The 15,155-nt window shown below is 30.9% G+C and overlaps 1 protein-coding gene across 6 annotated transcripts in view; it reads left to right on the forward strand.

Annotated features, from left to right (window-relative positions):
• Window positions 1-15,155, forward strand: part of LOC138187586 (octopamine receptor beta-2R) — a 190,735-nt gene that overhangs the window by 106,355 nt on the left and 69,225 nt on the right. For 5 of the 6 annotated variants that reach the window (XR_011175212.1, XR_011175213.1, XM_069128528.1 and 2 more), the window contains exon 3: window positions 10,952-10,992. The exons of the other annotated variant lie outside the window; for it this stretch is intronic. The gene's annotated coding sequence lies outside the window, so the exon portion shown is untranslated. The remainder of the gene's footprint in view (window positions 1-10,951; window positions 10,993-15,155) is intronic. 6 annotated transcript variants of the gene reach the window in all.

Consider the following 15,155-nt stretch of genomic DNA (forward strand, 5'->3'; position numbering starts at 1 on the left):
GTACTAAAATTAATTTTGTCTTAATTAATTAATGTTTGACACTAAAGTTCTGTTATCCGAATATAATATTTCTCAATAACAAGTACTTTTTTCAATCCCAAATATGTACATATTTTATTACTGTTCACATATAATGTATTCTTTCCCTTATTCCACTGAGTAAATTCTGATTATCAGAATTTAGTATGAAATTAATAGCGTTTTAACTATCAAAGAAGAAAAAAAGAAAAAGAAAAAAAGAAATAAAAATATGACATAAATGAAAAACTTTAAAGTGGCGAAAGTGCACCAGAATTAATAAAAATTGAAAAAATCACAATCATAGACATTAAAAGACAAAAACATGATGTTGCAAATTATCTAAAGCACGTAGACTCCTGTGATGCTGGTAACAGTAGAAAAACCCTTTACAACTGATATAATGAAATGGTTTCATTGCGATAAAGACGATAATAATGACGACTTCATATAAGTGAAAACAGAAATGAAGGTGTCTCTCGCTGCGACACATTTGCCGCTTTTGGAAAAGGGTTTGGATGATTCAAAGTGAAGAAAGTAACTGTATGCGGTTACTTATGTTGAAAAAATTATGTGACCGAGCAGCGAAAAAGGTATGGGATCCATAAATATTTAAAGAGACTGTCAACTAATCTGCATTTGGATAAATGAAATTTTATATCAAACAAGTGATTGTTTCTATTACCTGAAAATTCCATTAGTCGAGCAGTTTTATCTCCCCATTAGTTCGGGTAAGGGATGTTCTACTATACACGTATCCCCTAGTAAGAGTTTTAATACGTTACACATACAGTTGTATATTTATATGTATGTCTATATTGACATCTATTATATTTATAGCTTTTTAAGATTATTTAAACATTTGATATTTAATATTTAATATTTATATATTAGTTTCGAGGTAAACATGACAATCGTTATAGACTTTTATGTAGATAGGTATAATAATGACATAAACAAATCCGTAGCTTCCACTAGAATAGCCAAAAAGTGATATGTATGGAAATATGCTATCAACAAGTAATTATATTTAATGTGCTATGGTGGTGTATGCGAACAAATAATCTTCTTCCACTCGTGTTGAAAGTTAACGTTAATTTTGCTTTCGATTTTATAACTTGTCATTTTTACAGTATTTTGTAATATCACGGTATTTTGTAATCAGAATATTTTAATGTCATGAATAGAAAAATATCGAATGAATTTCAACAGACTACGATTGCAAAATATGTATCTACGGATACAAGAGAATTTCTTTACTATGAAATTCCCAGTGACATGATGAAAAATTGCAAACTATACTCATCAGTCAAAGATGATTAAATTTGATATAACGCACTGGAAATAAATACATTTCTTTACTATATATTTATTATTCATATATTTTCTTCTAGAGCGTAATACGGATTTCTGATACACATAAGGAAACTAATAGTTGTAAAAGACATAAAAGCGTTCTTTTATCTAAATTAATGCAATCATGGTACACGTGTGTATAAATTATATACACATATGTACTATTGCTTTATAAATTTACGTTTACAAGATCGTTTGGACAGAAAATTTAGCAGATAATTGTCTTCAATATATTCATGTAAGAGCTTTAAAGTTGTATTAAGAATGGAGGACAAACACTCATGCTTTGAACCTAAAAAACTATATACGAGTTTGGTTTGTAGAAACAGAATAAATAAATCAACGTCTGAGAACAAGTGCCAAGAAAGCAACGTACATATGTAGAATATCAGACAAAAGAGTATGATTTAGTGTACGAAAATTGACGTTTCAGGTGTTTTTAAATTCGTTGAAATAAATTTTCGTCATCTCTAATTATATTTAACTATAAAACAAGAAGAAAAGGTCTCAACATCATTAAAAAATGCACGTAAGACATAACATTGTCAGAAGTGTCCGTAACAAAATTTCACAGACTCGTTTTAAGTAGATACTTTCAGGAAAAGAAAAGTTTCAGCCATTTTAATATATATGAAAAAAGAAATATATATATATATATATACATGTCGGGTTAATGTTGGAATTTTGGGCGTTTGACGAATCTTGACTCGAATTTGCCATCGCTGTTATAGCTGATGTTTATTAATACAAATGTGGTTATTATAAGAGGCTACAAGTAATAGCGGCGATCGAATGGTCGAGATGTTGATGACAATGAATTTAGGTTCGATAACGAATCCACGGTCAACGGAATGACGAATGCGATGTGATACTGAATGAACTGCTCTGAATAGACTCTCCCCTAGTCCAAGTGGAACTGCCCTTATATAGTCCTCTCCCTACCTCTCGGATCAATCTTTATTTTTAAGGAGAGCTATATAATTATTCCATACCTCTGTTAAGTATACGTCCCTCCCGTGACCGTGGCTACGTTCAGTGACTCGTTATGTCACTTCGAGCCCAAGCCCATCGTCATAAACCTTGAGCACAACTATTTCTTAGTTTTATTACTTAAGTGTAGCTATAGTAAAAGTCTGGACTAGGGTATTAGGGTTTTTTCCCAATATTCCAAAAGGGAGGCCCTGGCGTCCTTTCATCTCCGACATATATATATATATATATATATATATATATATATATATATATAACAATGTTATCAGAAATATTTAAGAAGAATTCCCAACATCATTAAAAGTATCTACTCATAAAAAGGGAAGAACTTTTGTCATCATCATTTATACGCGGAACGAAAGAGAAGAAGAAATTCTCGAGCTAAGATATTCACGAGAAAGAAAGAATTTCAGCTATCGTCATTTATATTTACCTCGCGAAAAGAAGAGAAAAACTAATTTCTGCTCCTTCCTTACTAGAAATATGAACAAACCAAGCAAATTGTTAACATTATTAAAAATATATAGACTAGGAGAACTCTGGAATTTCAAAAATATTAATAAGAAAAACAGGAACTCTTTCCTGTCAAAAATATATATATATTTCTTTCTATTTATTTATTTAAATTTTACAATTTGTCCAGTAGGACATTTGGTAAAATGTTATATCTTGGTGTTGTAATAATATAACATGTGGGTGGTTACCCCCAGCGGGGTACCATCTTCGTGTTTGTTAGGTTATGTATGTTGTGAGATCTGTTGGGTGTTTCCTTTTTAGTCTTCATTCTATGTTTGATGTGTTGATCGTTTCCGCTGCCAGCCAGTTCGGGTGCGTTGCTATTCTTTCTCTGTACCTTCTTGCGTATCTGCTAATCTCCTCCTTGACCGTTGGTATTCCAAGGTCTTTCCGTATATCTACGTAAAAATATATATAACAAAAATTATTTATTATGCGAAATATTCATAAAATGATAAAAAGAAAAAAAATTTCTTTTTAAAAGTATTGATAAAACTTGTCAAAAATATTCATAAACCAAGGAAAAACGCCAGCATCATCGAACACATTTTCTACAAGGTGGAGACGGGGAGAAAGCAAAATAATTTTAATCAACATCTCGAAGAAGAAGTTGCTGTGCTGTGGGAATGCAACTCGAGGGAGAATCGAATTTGCGGCGTTGCATTAAACTTCGCGAAACTTCCGTCTTTGATGCAATCAAACGTCCTAGCTGAATAAATAAAATATCAGTTTCTTTTCGCGAAAAGCGCGTATGCATTCCTTTTCTTCTTTTGAAGTTGGTTGAAGTGAATCCAATAGCGGCGCGGCCACTCAGGAAAATTACCTCTTTCGCCTACTCGCTTCTGCTGAAAAGTCAACAAACTTGCACAATCCTGTTGCTTTGGAACGAAGCGGATTAATCCAACGTAATGAAGTTCGTTACCGGCTCGTGTTGATTAACGAGTCGCGTGCGAAAATATGGGAAAACGTCATCGAACGAAACGTAAGCTTGTGTTTCTATGATCGTGGAAGGATAAAATTAAAATCGAGTTAGGGGTACCGGGAATTATTTGTGATTTTATTTGATATCTGCTACGTTAGAATATACAGTCGATTAATGTTTCATATTAGTACTTTTTTTTATATCTTTTTGATATCTTTACATTACTACTTTCTAATTATATAACTAATTTATAGATACGATAATTAATCATGAAAGATATCAACGTTCTCCTCCCTTCACAATTCGTTTGTTCATATATAGCTTCTTAATATTCAAGATAGAATTAATTTCACAATATCAAAATACTCTTTTATTAACTACCTAAACGCAATAAAAGTCCCAGAAATGACTGATTATAAACGTATCAGATGCATTTCCTAAGAGGAAATTATTTTTTTAACGTTGACTAACTTTGATTGAAGAGGATTAGTCACAGAACGTCAACGGAGGTTTAATTGAAAAATATGACATCCTTTCTACAGCTCGCAGTGATTGGTAATTGAAATCTCGAGAAACTAAACATATTTCCAACCAGTGTAACTGAAACGGTAATGGATTAAACGAAAGGAGTAATGGGAAAATCTGTGACAGATATGTCTATAAGATATATCTCGGAGAAGGGTCTGCTTTGAGAAAAATACAGTAGTTTGATATTTTGGAAGATATATAGCAATATTTTATCAATTATGTACCTAGTACTTCTGATACACAGTTTCTCAATAGTAACTTCTTAATTGGACTTTTATAACATTTTTTGTTCTTTATTATTAAAGTTTATTGTTTATTATTATTTATTAACGAAATTTCGTTCAATGTGTATTGAATATTACCACCATCATTATGAAATTTTATTATATATTTTCTTATGGAAAATTGTAGGTGGAGAATTTAAATAAAGAATGGTGATTTGATATATCGAAATATATACATAGTGAAATTTTATTAATTTGTATTCTTTTTAATATTTTGTAATCAATTATGATGTATTTTTTTGCTCTTTATTGTTGGAACCTTGTTCAGCGTACACGCACATTGGACATTACCATCATTGTTATGAAATTTTATTTTATACTTTTGTACAAATTAGCGAGGAAAAGCTCAAATAGAAAGTAATGACTTTGACACTTCTTTAGTTGGAATAGTGCGAAATGTTTCATTCTTTATTGTTCAAACATCGTTCGTTTGGACATTATTTTTATCATAAAATCTTATTCTATATTATTTTTGTCATAAAGTTTTATTTTATACACCAACTTATAGTTTTAGAGCATTTAAAATTTCTTTAAAATAAATCGAAGCTTTTGTTTCTCATTCTAATTACTTATATCTAAAGTTACTCCTTTACCATCTTCCTAAATTTTTATATTATCAAGGAACATTATTTCATCTATAAATATGAAAAAAGCACTAATTATAATTTTTATAAAGAAGATATTAAACGATTTGTATAAATAGATAATAAACCATTTCTTGTGTAAAGAAAATTTTCAACATTTTCGAATTAAATGTTATTTATGTCAAAACCAAGTAATAGATCAAATCCATTTCATTCGGAGTTAATAAATTGTTAGCAAAATTAGCAAAAAATATCTATTAAAAATAAGAATGAAATTAAAAATGCTATTAAAACTAAAACAAATATATCGAACTAGCTACAAATGTAAACAATCATCTACTGCTCAAACAATGATAAACAATAATCTATGAAATAAACTTCTGTGTCATAAATTTCTTATTTCTTATACCATCAATGATAAACTCTCGAGGAATTCTTTAAAACATGAAAGAAGATAGACCTTGAACCACATCAACACGTAACAATTTCGTTGATCAACACAGAAACATGAATGTTTGTCGGGGTTACTGATTGTTAGAACTTTTACGATTGTTTATCACAGACATCGTCTAATGACGAGCATTGAGCGAGCAGTAGTTGAAAAAGTTTTACTGTTCCGAGTTCATAAGTTTTCCAATCAGCGAAACGTTTCGACTGACGACAGTCGTTCCCAAACAGCTGCATTCGAGTAGAGTCGCGCTAAAAATTGATAGATTTCAACTCGATCGTCGCAAGTTTGTCGTTGATTGTAGTCGGAAGATTCGCAAGTGAAACAGTGTATCTAACAGTTTCGTAAACAGTTTCAACATTTATTTGCTTCTCTATTTTAGAATCTCTAATTTTGAGTGTTAGAAACGTCGATATTTGAAATTTGTGTGAATTACATTGCTCTTCACTTTGGTCGTAAAACATTCTAAAGATCGCAGCTTTGCTATTTCTGGTTTTTTTTCTGCAAATTTTCGCTATCGAAATTTCCAAATCCTAGCTTTTCAAACTGTAAATACCTTAACTCTCGAAATTTCCAATCTTTGAATTTTTCAACGCTTAAAATCTCCGCACTTTTAACCTTTCAAGCTTCAAATTTTTCAACTCTTGAAACTTTAAGATTTTCATATTGCGATTTTCAGATAAGCTATTACGATAGAAACGAGTTTTAATTCCAAGTTTTCCAAATAGCAAAATTTACGTTCGAAAGCTAGGCTGAACAGCTGCTTTGCACGCGAAAGCATGAGAGGCAGAATTTACTAGCAGTTTAAGAATTGGCATATCATTTGAAAGCTTCCTCAGCCTTGTCTGTGGATACGGCTGATCGAAGGTCAATGTCGCAATCACACGTTGCAGCAAGCTGCATTATTTGCGGAAACTCTGGGACATTCTAAAAGTGAGTGTCGTGGTAGTCTTCAATTACGAAATTGTCGATTGCATCGGCCGAGAAAATAGACAACACCCGGCTCTTCCACGAATTTTCATTTCTACTCAACTCTCGAGTCCAATTGGCTTGTGTGCTTTAATAAACGTTAGCTTACCAGAGGGAGAGAGAGGGAGAGAGAATACTTTTACTCCTCATTTAATACCCATTTATTTTAATTGGGAAACGTACTGCCGATCAAAAATTTGGAATGATTTTCGCAATTTTGGTTATGCTGAATCTCCTATTAATGTTCTCAGAACTTTCAAACTATTCTTTTTTCAAAAGAATTCTCTAAGATTACAGAATTCTAAACTTCTTTAAATTCTTGAATTTTATGATATATATAGTAATTCCAAACATTGACAATATATGTATGTTTAGATACTTTATTATTGTTTAGTTAAATATTCTTTTAATAAAGAGGATGGTCCACTTAAATTGAACGAAATAGTTTTATAATGCTGAAAGACAAATACAAATTTCATATAATATAACATATAAATTATATTACAAAACTGAATTAAAATATTTTGAAATGAAATATTTTGCATTTACATTTTAGGCAAAAGACTTTTTGGAGGATAAAAGAAGGCACGGTATATAAAAGAACATACAGTTTTGTTTGGAAACATTATATTAATTATTATAAAATATGGCTCACTTCTTATCGTTTAACGTCCATTATCTTTCAATGTCTATTAAGTTTTAATAATTAAGATATAAATACATAAAATATTAAACATACATGTATATATAGTTAATAATAATTAATTATTTTTTGATTATATTAAACTAGTCAGTGCAAAAACTAATTACACATTAAAATACGTAAAAATTAAAAAAATGAATAAGTTAAGCATTGACGAAGATAAATTTAAATACTGATGTGACATCAGATTAGTATAATGTTGATTGTTATTACACCTTAAATTATGTCATACTTGTAGTAGAGTAACGAAAGATATATTTTTACAATGAAATGTTTAGAAAGTATTACGAAAACCTGACAATGTATTTGCCAATGTATGTTCCATGTACACATTCTTCTTTCCTACTAGTGACATTTTATCACAATTTTTTAATCTGCTTTTCACTTCCTATGACTTATACGTATGTACATATTTTTCTTCTTTATTTCACACCACTCCGTCGGATTTTCCACTAAAGATACAACAATTATTCACTATCCCACGTGCTGGAATTTTTCCTCGCTCGTCATTGTTTCAACAAAGTCAGATTCTCATCATAATTCCACGTAAAACACGCTTTATTCACGTAACGTGACGTGATTAAGTAACTTGCCCGGCAGAACTTTGTAAACTAGCGGGCGAAGAATTAATCGAAGTCTAATTAACCATTTATTCCCAGCTCATTTAACACGAAACCGTAATGGTGACTTTTCCCATGTACCAATGGGCGAACCAGTGCCACTTTCTGCCTCGCGATCGTTAATTTCGGTCTCAGGAAGATTTAATTGCTGGCCACCGAAGTTCTGGCCCATTCCCATGGAGCCTTGCGTCACGAAATCGCACAAATTGAAAGATTCCTATCAGTACAACGATTTTTTGTCGAGTAAAGGTTTCTTCCCGAATTGAAATTCCGAAATGTTACAGATGAAAGATGTGAAAATGTTAAAGAATTAAATATTTGAGTATAACTAAAGCATTTTTATGCATTTGTGGGAAATTTGAAGTAAATTGCGTACAATGAAGAAAATGAAGAGAAATGCGTAGAATGAACATAGTTTGCAAAAATATATAGAACATTTAACATATTTGCTTATAGTATTATAATATAATACGATTGTTTTATTATAGTATAACACGATTGTTTTATTATAGTATAACACATGATTATTTATAATACTAGTAAACAATTATTATATGCCCATAATATGATGAGAAAAATACAGTCTAGAATTAATTCTTTAGTTTATTATATTCGCAAAGATATAAATTTGAATAAACATCCAAAGTCTAGTTATATAACATATGAAATATTTGATATTTAAGAAATTTCAAATTAACCAAGTTCAGAAATAAATATCATATATGATAGAAAAAATTCTTAGTTGGAAGCGATATATAAAATTATTCACAAACAGGTGAAAATTGATGATTAATGCACACAATTCTAACATCACAGGATCACATAAGGAATACAATAAACTATATTAAAGAAACAAGCATATACACTCCAAAATGTAACTCAATTAAAACCCAATTAAAAATTATAAGTAAAATAATGTCCGAAAATCTTTGGTTTTCTTATTAATTAAATACTTTTTAGTTTTAATCTTATGTTAATTATTACCGAAAAGTAGAAAATTGAAAAAATCGGGAAGAATTAAAATAATATAGATATTAAACTAATCATTATTAAACATTAGCTGTTTTATTGTCGCCATTTGAGAATTTTAAGCACAAAACATAAATTTCATATCAATAACCATAAAATCTAAACGAGAATATTCTTAGATATAAAAAATATATGCAGTTGGATATACAATAAAAAGCGATATATGCGGTTGGATATACAATATTCTGGAAATATGTCTTCATTTTCTGAGAAACAATTAAACTTTATAAAATTATGTCAGAAATCAAAGAAAGTTTGCAATTTATGGATTCAAAATAATTTACTGTTATGTATTAAATGATTCAGGTCAAAAAAATGGAAAAAATATAAAAATAGGAAAATGTTTTCGTAATTTTTATGTAGTTATGTTTATTATATGTTCCATGTATCTGATGCTATAAATTTATAAGACAGGCTTTTAATTCAGGTTTTTCGGACAAATCCTTGATCGTGCACAATTTTTTAGAATCGAAATTATTTATGCATGATCTTGTAATTATATAAACGTTATAAACAACATATTATACTTACGTTTAGAAGTATACATTTATATTCCATAGTAGTATTCTATTAAGTGAAATCACAAATTCATTTATTCATAATTCATAAGATATAAACTGTTACGGTACACATAACATAAGACAACATATAATACATAAGCATATATGTATATGTACATATATATACTATTTTTTCTATCGGTAATTTATCTTCGAAATCTCAAATCATTCTGTTTTTGCTTTTCAATCATCACATCCTTGCTATTACAACAACGCGCTGACACGCAAACTCAATTCAATTACTTTCAATAATCGATAATCAAATATGCCAATAGATTAATAACAAACAATATTATGTAACTATTTTGTTTTTAAAAACTATATTTATTCCTATATTTGTTTTCATTTTGCTACCTTCTTATTTATTCAAAAAATAAATCTACAAATTAGTACGAAAAAATACAAATTAAAATAATAATTAAAAAACGTAACATTAAGGATTTGTAAGTAAATATTTGTCTTCAATTTCTTAATTCCTGCTTGTTTCGCTAATTGTTATTACTAACCAAATTTTTCAAAATAAATCCTTAATTATTCTAAGACTTAGAAAACTACACTTCTTGATAAATGTAATTTATCTTCATCTTAACTATATTTGTTTACACAGAAACATGACACGGTTATAATTTTTCCGTGCGCTGAATGCTATTTGCGTGGCCTCGACAACACATGCGGAATCACTGATCTATGGATAGATAAATAACAGCGCGATGTGCGGCATTAATTAAGCGTAACTTAACAAGCGTACTGTGTCGCTACCAAGAGACCATATGACTGGTTCATTGTCACGGTTCAAGGTGCTGATCGTTGCATCATTTATCGGATGGAAATCACGTTCTATGTCAATATTTTTTTCGTCTATATTTGGCTAATCAGTACCTGAATCTTTGTTTCCCATCGTACGGTTATTTTTAGAAGGCAGTCGATATTATTTGATGGTGAATACGTCTTTGGTGTAAAATTAAAAACCTCTCTTATGAATTTGATATATTCTTAATTTTTTAATTTGTTTTTAAGCAACTTCCAAATTTTGTATTATCTTAATGCTTCAGTTTCATCTTAATTTCCTGTGGAATTTTAAATTTCTTAAAATTAATTTAATTTCTTTTAAATTCTCTTATTTCCGATTAAGCACTTTACCAGATCATATTTTAATCTTAATTTTTCTTTTACATAATTTAACTAAAATTAATAAAATATCGTAATTGCTAAAATTTGTGAAACAGAACAATCTTTTTAAAAATTTTAAAATTCGACTTGTGATTTTAACTGAATACCCTATACATATAATACAACATTCATGCAACTGCAAACTATTAGAGAAAAATATATTTAACTTTACATAATTTTCTCAGTTTCCTATTTTTCAATATTCTAGTCATATAATTTTCTAAGTTTTTAATGTTTCATATTTTTATTTTTAGGATTCACTCTGGGATTTCATTATAAACTCACAGCGTTTAATGTAAGTTGATTTTGATAATTCTGAATATTTTCCTAACTTTCCATTTATTATTTATAAAATTATGAAATTCTATTTCTTCATTTATCTAAACATTTAACTTTCTATTTTTTGTAATTCTGTTACTTTTTGAACCCTTACTTATCAATTCGATAAATTTACAATTTTTTATCTTTGTTTTTTTATTTTTTCATAAAATATATCTTAATTTCATCTAACATGTGACTTATTTGCGTTTCCAACATCGTGATCTCTTCTAACTTTCTAAGTCCGCCCTTTCTAAACTTCCTGATCTGAATCATCTCGCTAATTTCTCAACCTAACCACTTTCTTACTTCCGTAACACCAGCAAACATCCGCCATAAATTGAGGAACCAACACTATAAAGAAGTAACTCTAACTTCCAATTTCTCAAACCACATCCCTTCTTCACCTTATTCTGTTTATCCGTACTATACTATCTTTAAACTTTAGATTAATGCAATCTTTTCTCAATTTAAAGGTATTAGGATGTTTTCTTTATCAAAATTTGTTTTTAAATTTGGCGAAGATTTAAATATTTTCTTTTTCCATTTTTCTTTGCATTTCAAAATTCCCATCCTTTTCAGTTCTATTTCCAAATTCAATGTCAATTTAAATATTTGCATTTTCTATCTTTATTTCTAAAGAGTGACAAGTCGCCTGTTTTTAGTTCCACGATTTTGAAACTGAATTTTGTGCCAAATAATACCTTATGATGAGACATCAATCATCACTAATTTTCAGGTTGAGCTGACAATTAGTTTCTGAGATATAGGTGGTCAAAAATGTGAAGATTCATTAACTTAGATCATACGCTTGGATGTACGAACTTTGAGGTCAGTTTAATAACTTTAGAAATTGTTATCAGTGGTTTTGCCAACAGTTAAAAACGAATTTTTTTTCTAAACAGGAAAGATATTACAGTCAATTCTCACAGATAATTTTTAGTAATTATGATATCGTGTTACTATAGCATGAGATGTAACTTCAAAATAGAGCTACTTCATTTTAATATATATCTTAGTATCTTTAGTAGATATAGAATCCTTCGTTAGTTTAATTTGTTGTGTAGATACAATGTATAACGTCTTTCTAGTCTTCGATTTTGCTCTATTAAGAAACTGGGACTAGAAAATTGGTATAAGCGTGCGTTGACCAATGAACGTTATTGAATTTCGAAATTTCTTCTTTAACTGTAGGTATTTTTAAGTCTTTGTAGTATAGTTTCATTGATTACGTATCAAGGGGCATTGCTGATAAACCTCAATGCTTTTGGCTGAGATCGCTAGGCGAACTCAATGTTAAAATTGCTGACTGTGTTCTACAATTGAGTCCCATAGATCCATACACATCTTACAGTGACTTTATATAAGATGAGATGCTTTCTAGGGATCACTTTAAACGCTTACGTAGGGGCCATAGAACTGTCTCACTCTTCCTTTTAAGAAGGTGCTTTTGGTCTTGATGTGCTACTTCCAAGTTAATCTTCTGTGTAGTGGCATTCCCAGGTACTTTATCGCGTGTTTAGTAGGGATTTCTGTGTTATTCAATGTTATCGGTAGACACGCGCGTTTACATAAGGTGAAAGTAATATCCGTAAATTTGCTTCCATTTGATACGCCATTTATGGAACCACTTCTCGATATTGTTTAGATGCTTTTTGAAGAGCTGTAGAAGGTACTTAGAGATTTTCGTGAACTTTATTATCATTTTTTTTCATTGTCTCCATTATCATACCAATACATGTGGCTGTGATAGTGTTGGTTATAGTGGGTAAGTCTGCCCTATAGATATATAGTTTAGAAGTATAAGAGTGGTCCAAGGACACTGTCCTGTGATACACCAATGTCAATAGGGAAGTCTTAAATTGTCTATTGTTTAAGTAACCCTTAATTAACCCTTTCGCTACGTACGTCGCCTATAGGCGGCATCCGCGTGACGACTTGTGTGGACGGGTGTCGCCTATAGGCGACGTCCGCGGGATACTACTTAACCATGAGCCCCGCGCAACATGTGAACGCTTTCCGTCGCAGTGCTCCGCTCAGTATCGCTATTCCGGCGGCATGATGGCCCGTACAGCGGTGTCACTCCGACGGAGCACACTGCTGTAGCGAAAGGGTTAAATAGTAAGGCAACGAGGCAACATCTTTTTGAGCTTGTATAATAATCCAACATGTTATACTTTGTCGAACAATTGTTTAATGTTCAGAAATACTGCTGCACGATATTCTTTCTTCTCCAATTTCCGACTAAATATTAGGTATAATTCGATGTACTTATTCTGTTGTTGAATGTCATTTCCAAAATATTCCAGTGGAGTATGTAAGCGTTTGTTTAACATTTCTGCAAGAAGGTTAGATAGAATTGGCAATAGGTTAATAGATTAGTATGATTCCATTTCCTTGGAGTACAGATTTTCCTGGTCTGTGGATGCGTGTGATAATTGACAGTTCGCGTAAGAACGGATAATATCCAATACGAAGAATAGTATTAAATATGCATGTAACAAGTAACCCTCTCTTTGGTAACTCTTTGATCACTTCATCACTTACCAAATCGTGTCCTGAAACCTCCTTCCGATTTAGGTTTTTGTCAATCGTTGCTTTGATTTCTTGGAGGAATAATAGTTTAATAGAAGAGATTTGATATGGCGATTGGAAATATGTAAATGTTCTGGTTTCACGAGAAATGGATTTGGGAGGAAATGGTTTGGATACAGTAGCTAGGTAAAAAGCGAATAGGTTGTTCTTGTCTGTGGGACTCATTGCCCAACCACCATGCGTAGAGCGAACAGGATGGATTATCTGTTGAGGTCAAATGAGTCTCTTGGCAACTCTTCAAAGAGAGTAATTTGCATCAGATGTAGAAGACAGATTCTCCGAGCATCTTTGGAAACAATCATTTTTTAAATTTTGGAGAAATCGTTTGAGTTCTGATTGTCCTGTTCTGTTGCATTTTTAGAAGTTTTGTTATTTTTCGGCATGGATCAAAGTTGACTGGTATTATCTTGACTTGGCCCTCTACTTGAAATCGTCTTTGTTGATGATATTTTCTAGAGTTTACATCATCGTTTGTACGTCAATGACGCCATCAAAATAGATTAGAGGAGCTAAAGTTTCTTTCTATGGTGGTCTTTCGATCTGATGTGTTTAATAATGCAAATTTATTGGGAATTGTTATCGCATCTATTGCAGGATCATCCCTGGGCCCTCCATACCTTCCTGTGTGCTCAGGACTTCTTTTTGTTTATTCTTAAACAGTTCTTTAATTCAGTCATCTTTGTACTACGGAGGTGGCATGCCGCTTGGCTGACAGATTGGGGAATGTCTTGTTTAAGCCATCTTCGAGTCAGGTGTGACCGATTAAAGAGAAAAATCGCTCCATCTCATACTCAATAACTCAATGCAGTATCTTGTTCAATTTTCGATTCCCAATACAGTTGTAGTTGTCCTTATCTAATGGTAATATACATATATTCGCTATTTATAAACTCGCAGAGCACATGTCTGTATGCTACAGCAACTAGATCACGACTAACAACGAATTTAAGCTTATATTTTCAAAATCTACAACGGCAGATTCACTGCAGCAATTCATATGTCAAAAAATGTTCTAATTTTCATAATACTTTCATTTAATTATTTGTAAAGTAAAAATTTATAAAGTAAATTTTGTATTCAATATTAGTATAATATTATTAATAATATTAATATTATTAAGTAATATTTATTGCTTTAATAATTTATTTTATTGAATAATAATTGTTTTATTATAGTGGAAATTGTCAGCACATTTTCATGCTTGTCGATATGGTTAAAACTGACAAGAATCAATCGGAGAGTACATATTACTGCTCATACGGAAGTGGTGTGCGAACTGTTAGCTGTTACAGTCACATCGCGTACAAATCATGACAGTTGTCATGAATCTTTGGATATGGGATTCTTATTTCGAATCCTAATATCGTAATGTATCCATCTATCTCTAAGGATCAGAACCAGGAAAGATAAATATCGTTGTAGTAGGTGTCTTTTAAATATATTGTGAGAAAGTATAAAATGCAATTTTGTTATGGAATTGCTGGATGCGTGGCGTCTAATCGGCAAGCGAATTGTCCACAGAATGTCGCAGAATTCTTTTTTGCT

Source organism: Bombus flavifrons, chromosome 15 (assembly GCF_040668555.2).
Source record: "Bombus flavifrons isolate JBK064 chromosome 15, iyBomFlav1_principal, whole genome shotgun sequence".
NCBI lineage: Eukaryota > Metazoa > Arthropoda > Insecta > Hymenoptera > Apidae > Bombus > Bombus flavifrons.